The sequence below is a fragment of the Oryctolagus cuniculus genome, chromosome 15 (genome assembly GCF_051225735.1).
Source record: "Oryctolagus cuniculus isolate XC-2025 breed Fujian yellow rabbit chromosome 15, ASM5122573v1, whole genome shotgun sequence".
NCBI lineage: Eukaryota > Metazoa > Chordata > Mammalia > Lagomorpha > Leporidae > Oryctolagus > Oryctolagus cuniculus.
This window is the reverse complement of record NC_142881.1, coordinates 2818458-2835259: the sequence shown is the minus strand read 5'-3', so window position 1 is coordinate 2835259 and position 16802 is coordinate 2818458. Positions and strand designations below refer to the sequence as shown.

Below are 16802 nucleotides of genomic sequence, written 5' to 3'. Positions count from 1 at the left end.
TATCTTAATTTTCATACCATCAACAGTAAGTTGTATATAATGTTTTATACATTTATATAATGTATGTAAATACATTAATACAGACACCCTTCCTGGACAAGTTCAAGAAAAACATCCAGAGCTGACAAGGCCATAGAGACAAAGACCAGCTCAGCAGGGGTGGCCAAGAGGAAAGAACGCGCAGGGCCCACAGACCAGAGGGTCGGAACGACCCCCCACACCAGGAGCCTGCTCCCCAGACCCAGGAGGCGTCACGGACCAGACCAGCAGCACCGAGAGGGGCCCAGAGGAAGTGATGGAATTCCAACCATTTTTTTAAAAATTCCTTAAAGACACTAAGTCACAAAGAGGAAATCAACTAACAAAGGGAAAATCCTGGCTGGTGGAGACTTGGCATTGCACAGGTGGCTCAGAGCCAGGAGCCCCAGGCTGGAGCTGGGCTGCAGAGGAGCCGCTGGGCCCTGCTTTCACAGGGTGGAGTTCTCCAGGCCACAGCTCGAACTCTGAACCGCTGGATTCGCGCCGGTCTGCCTGGGAAGCAGACTGACTGTGGGGCAGGGTCCCGGGAACCACACTGTGAGAAAGACCACGAAGGGCAGCAGGTGTAACCAAGGATTTCACACCAGCCCATCGGTCTGTGTCTCCAGTGAACGGAAAACATCCTCAAGTATGAGGGACACAGATCTTCATGCAAAACCAACCAAGCAGCAACTCCGGCAACCTAGAGAACAAGGCCGGAGAGGAAGTGAGTGCTGGTGGTGCCGGTGGACTGAGACAGAACCAGGCCGAAGGATTGCGAGAGTCATGGGGAGGAAGTAGGAAATCCATGTTGTGCGTGTGTCTGTGTGTGTTTTATGAACAATGTGACATGGTAGCACGAGCAAAAATCCAGAGATGGGGGGAGGCGGGTAGAAGCCTGCAGGTTTCCACATGGTTCCTACACGAGGGTAAGTCAACATGTTTGGATCCAAATACAACATGAAAATGAAACAAATTTTCAAAGCCATAAAAGTGACCACTAGAAGATCTAAAATATACTTTAGTCCTTTCAAAGTTCAGGCTCACTCTTCCTCTCTTTCAGTTTATGCAAACAAAAGATAGAAGCAGTGGAAACAGAACTGTTACAGAAACAATAACCAAAAAGGCATGACAGTTTCTACAAATACATATGAATAAATACAGACTTCAGCCACTACTTGATAGACACTAGATATAAATATTAGATAATAAATACTAGACAACAGGTATAAATGATAAACATGTAAAGTTCATCTATTAAAATACTTTAATTTACAATTGAACCAGATATTGTATATTGGAAACACTTTTAAAGAAATACCAAGAGGCAGGGGCCAGCATTGTGGCATAATGGGTTAAACAGCCACCTGCAATGCCTTATGGGTGACAGTTCAAGCTGCTCCACTTCCGGCTCAGCTCCCTGCTGCTGTGCTGGGAAAGCAGCAGAGGAAACCCGAGTCCTGGGCCTCTGCCACTTGCGTGAGAGACCTGGAAGAAGCTCCTGGTTCCTGGCTTCAGTCTGGCCCAGCCCTGGCTCTTGCGGCCGTATGGGAAGTGAACGAGCAGGTGGAAGCTCAATCTCTCTCTCTCTTTCTCTGAAAATCTGCATTTCAAATAAATAAAAATAAATCTTTTTTATTTAATAAATATAAATTTACAAAGTACAACTGTTGCATTGTTGTGGCTTTTTCCCCCATAACCTCCCTCCCACCCACAACCATCCCATTCCTCATCTTTATAAAAATCGAGGTACCAAGAGGCAGACATTGGTGCAGTGTTTAAGACACTGGAACACCCACCTCCCATACCAGAGGACCTGGATTGGACTACTGGCTTCACTTCCAAGTCCAGCTTCCTGCTAACACACACCGGGAGGCAGAAGTGGTTACTCAAGTAGCTGGGTCCGGGCCACCCCGTGGGAGACCTGGACCGAGTTGCCTCCTGTCCCCAGCCTGGCCCAGCCCTGGCTGTTGCAGGCATTTGGAGAGTGAATCAGTGCATGGAAGGTTTCTTTTTGTCCCTCTTTCTCTTTTTGCCTTTTAAATAAGTAAATATGATTTCAGAAATAAACAAAAGGCCACAGAGAATGGTTGAAAGCGAGAGAGTGTGCTGATTTGCAAAAGACCCTTAGCTGTCAGCAAGAGAGATGGCCCAGCAAGGAGCCCAGGAGCTCGGGCTCGGAGCCCAGTGCCCCGCTCAGAGCTCCGCCTGCGTCTCTCCGAGGTTTCGTCCAGGTTCCCCCCCCACTTCCTCCAAGTGCTCCCCACCTCCAGCCCTCCTGTTGTCCACGCGGCGGCTCGGCAGGACAGACTCTCCCTTTGCTTGCTGCCATCGCCTAGGACAGCACGAGGTTCTGTGTGGGAAATGGATCCTGCAAGAACGAGTAAAGAATAGATGTGACTTCAGTCACTGCCCTACAGATGACAGCACAGGAAATCCACTGATGTCACTCACATACCAATAGACAGGAGAGAGGATAAACCAGTGTCAACATTAAACTCCATACACCTTAAAGTTCTTTTCCAATTAAATAAAAACCCTTAATAACAAATGGATTAGATTCATCCTAAAATTGTGTGTACAGGCACGTGGGCACACGCGCACGCACACACACACCCCTCAAGTCAAGAAAACAGACAGCACAAAGGTCTTCAAAGGATGGATGTCATGCACAGCAGGTTGAGCTGCCTCGTGGGAGGCACATGAACCGCATCACAGTGCCGGTTCAAGTCCGGGCTACTCTACTTCCAATCCAGTTTCTTGCTAATGCATCCGGAGAAGTTGCAGATGATGGCTCAAGAACTTGGGTCTCTGCTACCCACATGGGTGACCTGGATGGAGTTCTGGGCTCCTAGGTTCAGCCCAGCCCAGTCCTGCCTAGTGTGGGCATTTGGGGAGTGAACCAACAGATGGAAGATCTCCCCCCCCCCAATCTCTGTTTCTTCTGCCTTTTAAATAATGAAAATAGGCTGGCACCATGGCTCACTAGGCTAATCCTCCACCTTGCGGCACTGGCACACTGGGTTCTAGTCCCGGTCGGGGTGCCGGATTCTGTCCCGGTTGCCCCTCTTCCAGGCCAGCTCTCTGCTGTGGCCGGGGAGTGCAGTGGAGGATGGCCCAGATGCTTGGGCCCTGCACCCGCATGGGAGACCAGGAGAAGCACCTGGCTCCTGCCTTCAGATCAGTGCAGTGCGCCGGTTGCAACACACGGGCCGTAGCTGCCACCTGGGGGGTGAACCAACGGACAAAGGAAGACCTTACTCTCTGTCTCTCACTGTCTAACTCTGCCTCTCAAAAAAAAATAATGAAAATAAACAAATATACATTTTAAGTGGTTAAAGTGGTAAATTGAAAAAAGGATTTCAAAAAGTTCATAGAAAATATGTATTATGAAAAAACTATACATAGATTTGAATCATTTTGCACCAAAATACACGTTTTAAATCCCATTTGCCCACCAGTGTTTTGAGGGACCCTTGTTTCCGATGGTGTTGCTTGGAGCGATAATCACTAACACCGACGCACACTGGCCCCTTGCTGAGAGATTCGCCCCGGCTGTTCCTCTGAAGCCCTCGTGGTTTCTAGAGAAGGTAGAAGCAGGCAGAGGACATTTAGGCAGCTACTATTAAAGGGACAGCAAGGGAATGTTGAGAAACCACCAGAACCGGGAAATGAAAACTTGAGAAGTCAAACAAAGGCAAGACTTAAGAAATAAAAAGGCAAGGGAAAATGTAATCACATATTATGTCCTTATTACTACCCTTACTATGTATCTATAATTTATCGAAACATAAAAACATTTAGAATTGAGCAATAAAAATAACATATGAGCGGCAAGACCTGAAAAAATGTACAAAATCCCCAAACTCAGGAAGTTGCCTAACGGGCCTTGGTGGAGCCCTCGAGCCCCCTCCCGGGCTGCCCTCCCAGCCTCCTGCTGGTGCAGCTCCGGGAGCCATCAGGTGACCACTCAAGTCGCTCCGTTCCTGTCACCCGACCGGGAGACCTGGATTGAGTGGTCAGCTACCAGCCTCAGCCCAGCCCAGTGCTGGCCATCGCAGGCATTTGGGGAGTGAACAGGCAGGAACTCTGTGTCTCTATCTCTCAAATAGGTAATTATTTTTTTTAAAAAAGTAGACAAAGACAAGTAGGAAGAAGGATGTAAAAGAGACCATGATACAAATTAGCAAAATACAAATCGTGGAGCGCCTCTGGAAAAACAAACCTGAAGTGCCACAAACTACAGAGGAAATGAGCAGTAATTGGCTGAATTGCTTCTCAAGAATCCATAGCTCCTCTCATAAGTATGTGGATGAGATGTATACTGGAGGAGGATTTCCCACACAGCAGCAAGAAACCGACCAAGTTCTTAGGCGTGGACTTGAGAACCAGGCAGAGCCACAGTGGAGAAAACACTGAACCCGAAGGGCAGCACGGAGATTTGAATAAACAGAAGGAAACACGCCGGCGCCGCAGCTCACTAGGCTAATCCTCCGCCTTGCGGCGCCGGCACACCGGGTTCTAGTCCCGGTCGGGGCGCCGGATTCTGTCCCGGTTGCCCCTCTTCCAGGCCAGCCCTCTGCTGTGGCCAGGGAGTGCAGTGGAGGATGGCCCAAGTGCTTGGGCCCTGCACTCCATGGGAGAGCAGGATAAGTACCTGGCTCCTGCCATAGGATCAGCGTGGTATGCTGGCCACAGCGCACCAGCCGCGGCGGCCATTGGAGGGTGAACCAATGGCAAAAGGAAGACCTTTCTCTCTGTCTCTCTCTCTCTCACTGTCCACTCTGCCTGTCGAAGAAGAAGAAGAAGAAGAAGAAGAAGAAGAAGAAGAAGAAGAAGAAGAAAACACACTGGTGGAGAGAAGACATCAGTCATCCAACAAGTAATGAATTAAAATAAGGAACACCAGAAATTTTGACAAAATTATCATGAAATAAAGATAAAAACAAAGATAGTGAAGAAACAGTTTTAAAAGAGCAATCTATTATTTAATCTCTATAAAGCTACGTTTAAAGCAATTTGAAATATTATGCTCAACATACTAAACTTCATAGGACTAGACACTAAAAGAAAGAAAACTCAATGTTTCAAACCATTAAAGAGAACGTAATCCAGGGGCAGGCATGGGAGCGATGGTTACCCGTGGGCACTGCGTGGGCGCCCACACCACAGTCAGGAAGTGGGGTGAGAGCGCCAGGCTCCAGTCCAGCGCCCCTGGGAGGCAGCAGGTGGCGGCTCCACTGCCCCACGCGGGAGACCTGGGCTGAGCTTCTGGCTCCTGGCTTTGGGCTGACCCAGCCCCAGCTGTGGGTGAGTGAAGTGGCAGACGACAGATAGCTCTCTCTCTTTTGTGCTCTCTCTCTCTCTCTGCCTTTCTAATAAAATAAATAAATGTTTAAAAAGACACTAAAAATAAAAAGGCAGCCAGAGACAGACATAGGAATGCTTAGGTAAATACATGCAACAGAATCCAGAAATAGAATAAATGAAGAAATTTTTGTATTATAACATGGAATGTAGCCATTTAAAACGGTTGAGAGAAAGATGGACGATAAACTGTCTTTGGACAAGACACTGCCAAGGCGGGAGTGGGGTGGCTGGGGGGATGATGGCTGCTTCCACCTGTTACACAAAAGAGAAATTCGCCTGGACCAAACCTTACCTTTCTAAATGGAAGCATGGCAGTTCTGAAAAGCCATGGATTTGCTAGCAAACCGGAAATGGTTATGATGGTGTCTAAAACCCCAGACGAAATAAAGCCAATAACTCTACCAAGTAAAATTCTGTGAGGCAAAAACTCCACAGTCTAAATCAAAAAAGAAATGCAGATCTCGGGGAGACGCTGACAACCACGACAGCTAAGAAGGGACTTTCCCTGATTCTCACCCAGCTGTTTGTTCTTTTTCGTTTCATCAACCCAACAAAATGTTTCAGGACAGGAACGGGCTGTGCAGAAGAAACGCAATAAAGAGGAGCTGTTCCTGGGCAAGCCACCACCCGTGATGGGCGGCGGTTCGAGTCCCGGCTGCTCCTCTTCCCATCCAGCTCCCTGCTGGTGGCCTGGGAAAGCAGTGGAGGATGCCCAAGTGTTTGGCCCCTGCACCCACGTGGGAGACCTGAAGGAAGCTCCTGGCTCCTGGCTTCAGCCTGGTCCAGACCAGGCTGTTGAGGCCATTTGGGAGTGAATTAGCAGATGGGAGACACTTCTCTCTCTCTCTTTCTCCCGCCCCCCGCCTCTCTTTCAAATAAATAAATAAATAATCTCTAGAAGATATGAAAAAACCAGAAGTAAGTAAATGCAAATCAAAGCTGAAAGGCACCACTTCCACCTGCAGATTGGCAAAGGTTTGCCTGGTGTTAAAGCCTCATTCTGGACAGAGGACCTGTGTGGTAAAGCCCCGTTCGGGACAGAGGAACCCGGGCCTTGTGGGGACAGCAGGACTTAGGCTGCTGTCCCGCCACCCGGCAGGGACACTGGGAAGCATGTCTTAAAGCATCCAGTGCCCGCATCTGGACCCAGCTTGCCAAGGTGCTCAGGTCAGCCTGCAGCGCCCACTCCCTGCCTGCCCTGTGCCTCTGCTCCTGTGCCTGAGTGACCTCCATAGCTACGGGTGCAGCTTCTTGGTACCTCGCCCTCACTCAGAAGGAACCCGGCTCGGAGGGCCAAGCAGCATGGCAGGGGCGAGGGTCGTTTGCGAGCTGAGTCCCGGCCACAGCCACGTCCTCCTGCCTGCCTCGCCTTCGTGTACAATGGCGGAAAACCAGACCCCACAGCCACCTCTCCCAGGTGGACGAGACGTGAGCATCTGGGATCCAGGAGCCGTCAGGTGAAGCCGAGCAAGGCTCAGAGCAGCGTGGGCAGCAGCTAGTGGCCCCTTGGCAGCCCCTGGGACAGGCCTGGGACAGCTGTGGGTAACGGGGATGAGGGAGCCAGAGGGGAGGGGTCAGCTTTTAATGTAACCTATTTTGTACTCTGCTTTAAGAATGAACGTGTCTTTCTTTTATCTTTTTTTTTTTAAAGCTAATTTTGAAATACAGAATAAACATTTCCTGGATACTTCCCCAGGATGTGAGTCTGCTCCAAGCGGTCCACACCCACACGAGCAGGGCCGGCCACGCTCGGACAATGCCGTTCCTAGAAAGAGGAAAGTGGGGCTTCAAGGTGGGCCGTTTCCGCCCGAGCAGGGCACTCGGAGCCCGTCCGCTGCTCTGCGGCTCCCACGTCCTGCGGGCACTTTTTTCTGGCCGCTCTCCTGAGAGGGTCTTAGGAAATCCTGCCCGGCCACTGGCTTCAGCTGGGAGCCTGGTCCTATTTTTACAGGCCCTCTTCCCACCATCACTCATGTTCACTCCTGCCCCACAGTTCAAGGAGCAAGAGGCAGGGCCCCTCTGCTAAACACGGCACAAATATTCCGGGTTTTCCTGCCTGGGAGAAAGTTGACGCCCAGAGAGAGCTGCTTGGCCCCTTTCCGTGGGAGCCTCCGGGTCCCAGGGCGGTTCCCTGAGCCCAGCCACCACTCTCTCTGAAGGTTCTAGAAAGAATTACCCTGGAAACTTATAGGAGGCAAAAGGGTGACCCTTCGGATCGACCACCCCAGCCCAATCAACCGTAGAATTTTTTATAAAAGGAATTAGGATTTCGCCACCGGTGGCTTGTGGGAACAAGAGCTGTGTTTCGACACCCTATCCCTTACATAACCATCAGCGATGTCATCATTTGCCTGTTTGTGAATTTCCAGTACAGATAATTAAAACACAAAAGCCCTCCGTTAGGGAAGATCTCCGGCTCCTTATCAGAGAACCGGAGCTGTTGTCCTTAACAGGGTACAGACACGGAGATTAAATTTCCGAGAGAGATTTATTTTGTGCTATTGTCCTCATCCTCACCAGAGAATTGTGCAAGGGAAGTAATCTGATCAGAATAATGCATAGCAACATATTTCAGAAAACCAATAATTGCGGCAGCATTGAGCTCTGCACGGTGCCAAAATCAAGTCCAGGACCACCCTCACCCTCTCCCCGATGCCTTAATCAGGGCCTCATAACGTGGCAATGCCGTTCGCTCAGGCACGAGCTGGCCGAAGTCACTATTGGACTTCTGGAGATTTATGGTCATTTGAGAAGCAAAGCACTTTTCTAGACTCAAAATCAAAATGATATTTTATAGATAAGCCCTAGCAAGATTTCACAGCTTTTCCATCTTAAGGATTCTTTATCCTTGGCCAGGTCCTGCAGGCTGCGTTTTTTTTTTTTCTTTTTTTTATTACGTTAGGAAGGAGTTAAGTCAAACAATAGAAAAATTACGAAAACTGGCTGTATTTAAATTCTGTTTACTTCTTTAACCTTTTGACTCACCTACATAAAAGGTAATCTTTCAAGAACAAGTCCCAAACAGAATCATTGCCTATTTGCTTGCCTCAAATCCTCACGGAATAAACAGAATCTGTAACAAGATCCCTTTAACCATTTTTTATTCTGCTCGTATTTGCAATGATTTTATAACGGACGGCTGGCCTGCCGCTCTCCCGTTATCACAATCAGGTCGTCCTGGGATTAAAAACCATTTAGGGCCCAAGTCTTAAACAAACTCCCCACACGGCAGTATAATGAACATTATGCATTGTTTCTTTTTATTGTTGCCAGCTTTATTGGTTCGACCAAGAAGCTGGGGAGCTTGGGCCTCATTTTTAAGCCAAGGAGCGACCTGCTTACCAACATGGAAAGTGGCATGCAATGCACTGCACAGGTGACAGGGCAGGAAACGCACGAGGCCTTGATGGCCGCCGCCTGCTCCATCCCGAAATGGCCGCACACTCCGTCTCTCTCCAGAGACTCTTCCGGGAATATTTTCTTTACAAACATGGACCGGTGTCCAAATTGCTCAAGGACAAATATGTTGAGTTGCTGAAAAATTGCATTAAGAAGAGCAAAGCAATCTAACAAGTGCCTGAGAAGGCTCACCGTGGGCAGTCACAGGCACTTCCCGGCAGGTCGTGCGGCTGCCTGTGGATGGAAGGGCAGGGGCGGTGCTGCCTCCCCCGCATCCAGCACGGTGTCCACCTGGGGGGGGGGGCCTCGATCCTGCACACGGTGCCTCATGGAGGACGCGGCAGCAGCACGTAGGGTCTCCAGGGGCTCTCAGAGCACTGCGCGGGGAAGACAGGGGTCCAGCTCAGCCCTGCTTCCATCGCCCAGCCCAGGGCTTAAGAAGACTCCATGGCTGAGAAACCGGGGATGCCTTGCCTGTCTCAGAAACGTTAACACACCCACAATCCCTTTCTGCAATTCTGAAACCCAGACATTCAAGACTTTTGTATTTTTCCAATTCCATGTGAGATGATGAGCTTGCCGGTGTGTCCCTCGGCAGTAACCATTGGAGTACGCTCGCATACAAGGCGTGTGCCTCAAAACCCAAGTTTTACGCCTAAAGTAGGCCCGGTATTTATCTGGAAAATAACTTCAGAAAGAAAATAATCCAAGCATTCTCGCTGCCTTAATTAAAATTCAGATGAACCAAAACATCTAGAAAAAAAAAAAAAAGAAAAACAAAAACGCACTCTGTGGAAACTGAATGTCAGAGGCCTCCCTGTGCTGTTAGCCCAAAGACGCCGGGGCGTGCAACTGAGGGGAGCTGAATGCGGGCAGACCAAAGACCACACCTCAGCTCTGTGGCTCCTGCACAGCTCTCTGCAGCTGCCAAACACCACTGCATGGGCAGAGGTCTCAGGGAGGAGACCTCCACCTCCAGAGCCGGCACCCAGCTTCCCGTGTCTGAGTGTGCGACAGTGGTGGCTCCGGGGGCAGCAAAGGGCGGCACGCTCTCACGTGGTCACCACGCGGTCAGGCCACCTTCATGGTAAGTAAGGATCACCCTGGACGTGCAAGCGCTGTGACTTATTGAACTGCCTCCCCCTCTCCACGTGGACCAGACAGACGTCAGCATCATTGTAGACGACGACATTGCAGTGATGCAAAAAGACTGGCTTCACTCCTGTTAAAATCAGGTTGAAGGCAAAGACAAGGGTTATTGCTGGGACTGATTTCCAGTGGCTCTGCAAGATTTTCCCAGTGCAGTGTGATGGCAAACGTAGAAAAGAAAGTTTATAATCAACAAAATCATTCTCTGCAAGTGATCACATACATAACAACTCGTACAGTTAATTTGAGTGAAATGCATAGGAAAAGTCATTCTAATCAATTAGACGACATAATGGGAGAAAATTGCTTTCATAAGAGCAAATAAGAATGCATAATTCAGGATAAAATGAACAAAAATTGTTCAGAACCACCAGTATAAACTAGGTGACATAAAAGCCCTGTATGGAAGTACACCTTGTCGGGGCAGAGAAGGCTGGGCACAGGGGGAACGCCGGCAAGACCAGCACAAACGCAGCCGGCGCAGCCGTGGTGCTGTGCACCCAGCCGACAGCCCTAAAATTCATATCCAAACCAAATATCCAAGGACAGCCTGGAAACTGGCGGAGAAGAAAAGAACAGTGGGGACACTTTCCCTGTCCAAAAGCCGTGTGGACTGACGGCCTCTCCACCTAGCGGGGAGACCCACAGAGCCCAGGGCAGAGTGGCTCTGCAGAGTGGTCTCTCGTCCCCAGCAGCAGCTGTGCCCTTCGGCTAAGTCACACCCAGGCGGTCAGCAGCACTCGATGGAGCAAGGGCAACTCCAACGCACAAAAGTGATCCAGTAAACAGGCAGATTTTTGTTTTAGAAGGACCTTATTTTCGACATCTTTCAGCTGTAAATTCCATGAGAGAATTTTTCTCCCAGTGAATTTGTAGAACGAATGAATGACGAATGAATGATGGGTGGGGAAGTACTGGAAAAATCACCAGGAAAGGTGAGCCGCACAGGACTCCATGTGCTCTTAGCAACAGGGCAGTGGGCCTAGGAGACGGCACAGGAGGTGCCCAGAGACCATACCAGGGATTCTATTGATCAATAAGAAACAGGCAACTTGAAGAGAGTGGAAACTATTTCAGACTGGGGTCGGGGACAGCCGTCCAGCAGTGACGGGAGACGCACACTAGGACACCTCATGTCCCGGGGCAGCGCCTGAGCTGCCAGGGCTCAGAGCCGTCGCCTGCAGCCCACAGAGCATCACCCCAGCACATTGGGCACCCAGGGAGACTGGGTCAAGGAGACAGGGCCAAGGCGCCTTGAACCAGATCGCCCCCACTCTCTCCGGGCTATGCTGAGCTGTGGAAAAACCACCTTTGCAAGAAGAATTAGGATTCTGTGCCAACTGGGCTCACAGAAATGAAGTGGACTGGTTTGCTCTCCTATGAGAGGTGATCGGGCTACCGTACACCCACGTGAGAGCCCAGAAGAGTGGTGAAATCTGCCACAGTGCCAAGGCTGCAGTGCAGTACCCCGGGGAAGCTCTTCTGTCGATGCTTCCCAAACACACGCACACACACTGTGCACACATCCCAAACACACACACACACTGTGCACACATCTAAAACACACACACACTGTGCATGTGTCCAAAACACACACACACACAAACTGTGCACACATCCCACACACACACTGTGCACACCTCCCAAACACATGCACACACACTGTGCACACATCCCAAACACACACACACTGTGCACACATCCAAAACACGCACACACACTGGGCGCACATCCCAAACACACACACACACTGTATACAGATCCCAAACACACACACACTGTGCACACATCCAAAACACACACACTGTGCACACATCCAAAACACACACACACACTGTGCACACATCCCAAACACACACACACTGTGCACACATCCCAAACACATGCACACACACTGTGCACACATCCAAAACACACACACTGTGCACACATCCAAAACACACACACACTGTGCACACATCCAAAACACACACACTGTGCACACATCCCAAACACATGCACACACACCGTGCACACATCCAAAACACACACACACACTTACCCCTAATGGTAGAGCTAGAAACGTGCCAGGGGATTCCAGTTCAATCCCATCGAGGTGGCATGTACCAATGCCATATCACTAGTTCAGGTGATCAGTTTAAATTCATAATTGATCATAATGATAGGATTAAGAGTCAAAGGGATCACATAAACAAGACTAGTGTCTGCCAATACTGATAGAATTAAAAAGGAGAGAACGATCCAACATGGGAAGTAGGATACACAGCACTCATAGAATGGCAGATGTCCTAAACAGCACTCTGGCCTCAGAATCAGCCCTTAAGGCATTCGGATCCAGCTAAAAAGCTCATTAGAGTATTTCAGGCATGGAAAGCCAGGACACTGTGGCAAAAAAAAAAAAAAAATTCCTAAATGAAAGAGCCCTGTGAGTGAGATCCCAGCGGAAAGAACAGGCCATCAAAGGAGGTACCTTTCTCCAAAGGGAGGAGAGAACTTCCACTTTGACTATGGCCTTGTCTAAATAAGACCAGAGTTGGCGAACTCAAGAGGCTTCCATAGCTTTGGCAGCTCATGACAAGAACCTAAGGTGATTACTGACGTCATCAATAAGAGTGTCAATTGTTAAATCAACAACAGTAGTCACTGTGCACATACTCCCCATGTAGGATCTCTGTCCTTAATGTGTTGTACTATGTGAATTAATGGCATAATTAGTACTCAAATAGTACTTTATACTTTGTATTTCTGTGTGGGTGCAAACTGTTGAAATCTTTACTTAGTATATACTAAATTGATCTTCTTCTGGGTAAAGATAATTGAAAATGAATCTTGATGTGAATGGGATGGGAGAGGAAGTGGGAGATGGGATGGTTGTGGGTGGGAGGGAGGTTATAGGGGGAAAAAGCCACTATAATCCAGAAGTTGTACTTTGGAAATTTAAATTTATTAAATAAAAGTTAAAAAGGGGGGGGGGCAGTCCTTCCTGGTTAACACTGTCAGCTCTACACATGGAACAATGCAACATTAAAATACATAAAAAAGCATGCAGGACAGACTTATAGTCCATTGTCAAATGCATAAAGTATGTAAACATGTAAGTACTCTAATGGAATAAATACAAAGTGTAAATATGTGACAGAATATTAAAGCTGAAGAAGCAGCCACAGGGTGAGAACGTTAAGGGACCTGAAAAATGGCAAAGGGACAAAGGAGTAAGACAGAAAATTAGAAAATCAACTTAGGGGCCGTGCCTGTGGCACAGTGAGTTAATGCCCTGGCCTGAAGCGCCAGCATCCCATATGGGCGCTGGTTCATGTCCCGGCTGCTCCTCTTCCAATCCAGCTCTCTGCTGTGGCCTGGGAAAGCAGTAGAAGATGGCCCAAGTGCTTGGGCCCTTGCACCCACGTGGGAGACGCAGAGGAAGCTCCTGGCTCCTGGTTTCAGATCAGCCCAGTCCAGCCTTTGCGGTCAACTGGGGAGTGAACCAGCAGATGGAAGACCTCCCCCTCCCCCTCCCCCTCCCCCTTCCTCTCTCCCTCTCTGTGTAACTCTGACTTGCAAATAAATAAATAAATCTTTGTAAAAAAAAATAAATAAACTTAAATGCTTGACTGAAAACCCACAAAGAGAGCTTTGTCCGTGAATTTATGCTTTTTTTTACACACTTGTGGAAGGTTTACTTGAAAATATTTCCACTGTTTTAATGCATAAAGAAAACTCCATAGATTGCACAGAAGTAGAAATCACAGAAAACGCATGTTCTAAACCCAAAGCAACAGAACTAGAAATGAATAACAGAAAGATGGCCCCAAAACGTCAACCTACTCAAAAATATGGGGCAGAAGCTCTGAAAAACTCATGAATGCAAGAGAAAATAGCTTAAAAATGAGAATATTCCACATCCCAAGCCGTGGGCACAGGCAAAACAGCCCTCAGAGGATATGTGAAGCTTTGAGCACATTTTTGGAGAAAAAAAGACTAAAAGTAAAGGAACTAAGCATTCGGTTCAAGAAGTCAGAAAGATAACTCAGCAGCTCTCAAGTAAATAGGAAAAAGAAATCCTTACCGATGGAAGCAGACTCCTATTTCTAGAATCACACATGAAGTTATCTGGACCAACCCTTCCCCTAAAATCAACCAAAAACAGTGGAGAACTTTGAAGCTCCTTAACTGAATGGAAGAATTATCAATAACGTAGCAAATGCCAGTGCAGGCTCTCAGAGAGATCAGCCAAGCCCCCAACACTAGAATCACTGCCATCCTAGTTGGGGGATTGGCAGGTGTCTTGGGAGCCAGGGGCCACCTGTGTTGAGATCCCACTGGCGTCACTTAGGAGGCTGAAACAGAAACAGGGCCCAGTGGTCCATCTTTAGCTCTCGTTGGAGGTAAAGACCCTGGAGAAGCTCACGCACACATCCCCACCGGGACAAGGAACGAGAGAGCACAGAGCCACACCACGCAGAGTGGTCAAACAGCAAAACTTCCACAGAGCAGACAAATCCACTGTGATTTCTAGAGTTGAAGACCAGAAGCAAACCAGCACACAGCGATGCTGAGTCAAACCTGGGAAGGATAAAAGGAGACACCAGGATGACGCCAAGCCCAAAGTTCAAAAAAAGGAAAACAAAATCAAAATCAGGAGCAATTAAACTATACTGTCTAGGAGCGTGGACAAAAGCAAAGAAGTTATCGCAGAAGTCAGAAAACCCGTTTCCTCTGGAGAGGGGAAGAGGCTGGTAGGAAGTCCTGGGTGTTGGGAAGTCCAAGTTCGTAGCCAGGCACAGAGTGAGGCTGGTCTTTTGTTTCTCACTTTCCCTGTGTTTTGTTTTCACAACACGAAAAGGAGAAAGTTAAGAAGTAATTAACAAAGTATAAAACACGTCAACACTCAGAGTAGATTTGAACAGCAGAGACAAAAGTATTCTTGGAAAAGACCAATAAAGTTAGCCAAGACTTTGAAAGTCTGCTCAAGGAACAAGAAAGGAAACAAAGAACCTTAGTAATCATAAAACCACACAACTGCACGCACGGTGCCAATTCCTGAGATAATACAGCGAGCAACTTTGGACCAATAAATTTAAAATAACTTCTGATTAAATGGACAGGATTGTTTTTGCAAAATTCTGAGAGTTCTACAATTGGCTAGAGAAAATGCACAAAACTGGCAAGCACCAGTATCTACAAGAGAAAGGGAAAAGTCTCCGAACACGCAGACCCAGCTCCCTCAGCTCCCACCACGCCCGCGATGCAGAGGGCGCCTGTGTCTCCCTACCCAACTCCAGAACGCCAGGCACTTTATGAATTGCTGTTGGCTCCATCTGGTCATGTCTACCTTTTGGGTTCTATATGCGAGTATTTCAAACAGTTTGTGGAAAACTGGTTTAAGAGATGTTTATTTTGGTGCAAGAGATATTTAAATCCATGACTGAGTTTTTATAATGGACGTTTTTGGTGGAATTCAAGACCACTCATATGTTCATATTCCAAAGCTTTTGCACCAAAAATGAACTCATCTTTTAATTCTATTTTCAATGATTTTTTTGAAGTTTCCTAAGATATAATTCATTTATTTCCATTTCTGGTGATACAGCTACATAATAATATGATTCTTTAAGTCTAGATGTATCCCACAGCCTCTGATACACTACATTTTCCTTATTACAATTTTAGAAATTCTGCCATTTTGTTGATTTTCCCTTTGACCTAAGAGTTTTTAAATAGATGGGTTTGTTTCTTCAGGTTGCAGTGCCCGTTTGTGTTTTATTTTCTGAATAATTCCTATTTTTATTGCATTTAATCTGTGAGGGTGGTTTGTTTGACTTACATTTTTTGGAATGTATCGAGGTTTTCATTGTAGCCTGATACAAGTATATGGTCCATTTTTTGTAAATATGTACTGGAGAAGAAGGTGTGTTCCCTATTATGGGGTACAGAATTTGATTTATAGCTACCAAATCTCCCATATTCACTACATTTTAAAAAGATTTATCTATTTACTTGAAAAGCAGAGAGAGAGAGAGAGAAATATCTATCTTCCATCCGCTGGTTCATTCCTCAAATGGCCACACAGCCAGGGCTGGACCAGGCCAACACCAGGAGCTAGGAACTCCATTTGGGTTTTCTACACAGCCGGCATGGACTGAAGTACTTGAGCCATCACCTGCTGCTTCCCAAGGGCACTCACAGAGAGCTGGATTGGCTGGGAGCAGCTGGGACTCGAACCAGCACCGGATACGGGCTGCAGGCGTCCCCAGGGCGGCTCATCCCACACGCCACCATGCCCTCCCCCACAGGTCACTGTTGAAGCCTGCTGCATACAGTCCTATGCATACTGTGGCAGCCACTCCCTCCGCTTGCAGCCGCCTCTGGCCCAGACCTGGGGTCCCATCAGTCCCTCTCTCTCCTGTGCTAGTGTGTCTTTCTTTCTTCTCTGGTCTCCTGTGGTTTCTGTTTCGTATGTGAGGCTGCTTCTGCGTGATCTAGTGCGTAGGTAACTCATAATTAGCACACCTTCACTGTGAATTGTGGCTTTCAGCATTGTAACGTATGTCCTCCTTTTTCCCCGTTAACGCTGTTGGTCTGAGTCCCACCTTATCTATTACACAAACGCAGCCCCTGCTCTCTGTGAGTGCCTGCTCTGCCCAGCCCTCTATTTCCCTAGCTCAAGGACGTGCGGCAGGTGCATGTCTTGGACACAGCGCTGAGATGATTTTCCCTTTGTTAACCACTCAGACACCTGTTACAATTTTTAAAAAAGATTTGATTTGAAAGGCAGAGTTCCTGTGTTTACTGCTGTGTCCCTCACATAGTGCTCTAGACACGTGTGGTTACTTACACGCTTGTAGACACACGCGTGTGTGTACATG

General features: G+C 47.9%; 1 long non-coding RNA gene across 1 annotated transcript; it reads right to left on the bottom strand.

Moving 5' to 3' along the window:
- Positions 1-1304: 1304 nt before the first annotated feature.
- On the bottom strand, positions 1305-3601 carry LOC138845459 (uncharacterized). Its single transcript, XR_011382737.2, has 3 exons — positions 3477-3601; positions 2286-2389; positions 1305-1621 (listed from the first exon to the last, which is right to left on the bottom strand). It is a non-coding gene; the product is annotated as an uncharacterized LOC138845459 (long non-coding RNA).
- Between the last annotated feature and the right edge of the window lie 13201 nt (positions 3602-16802).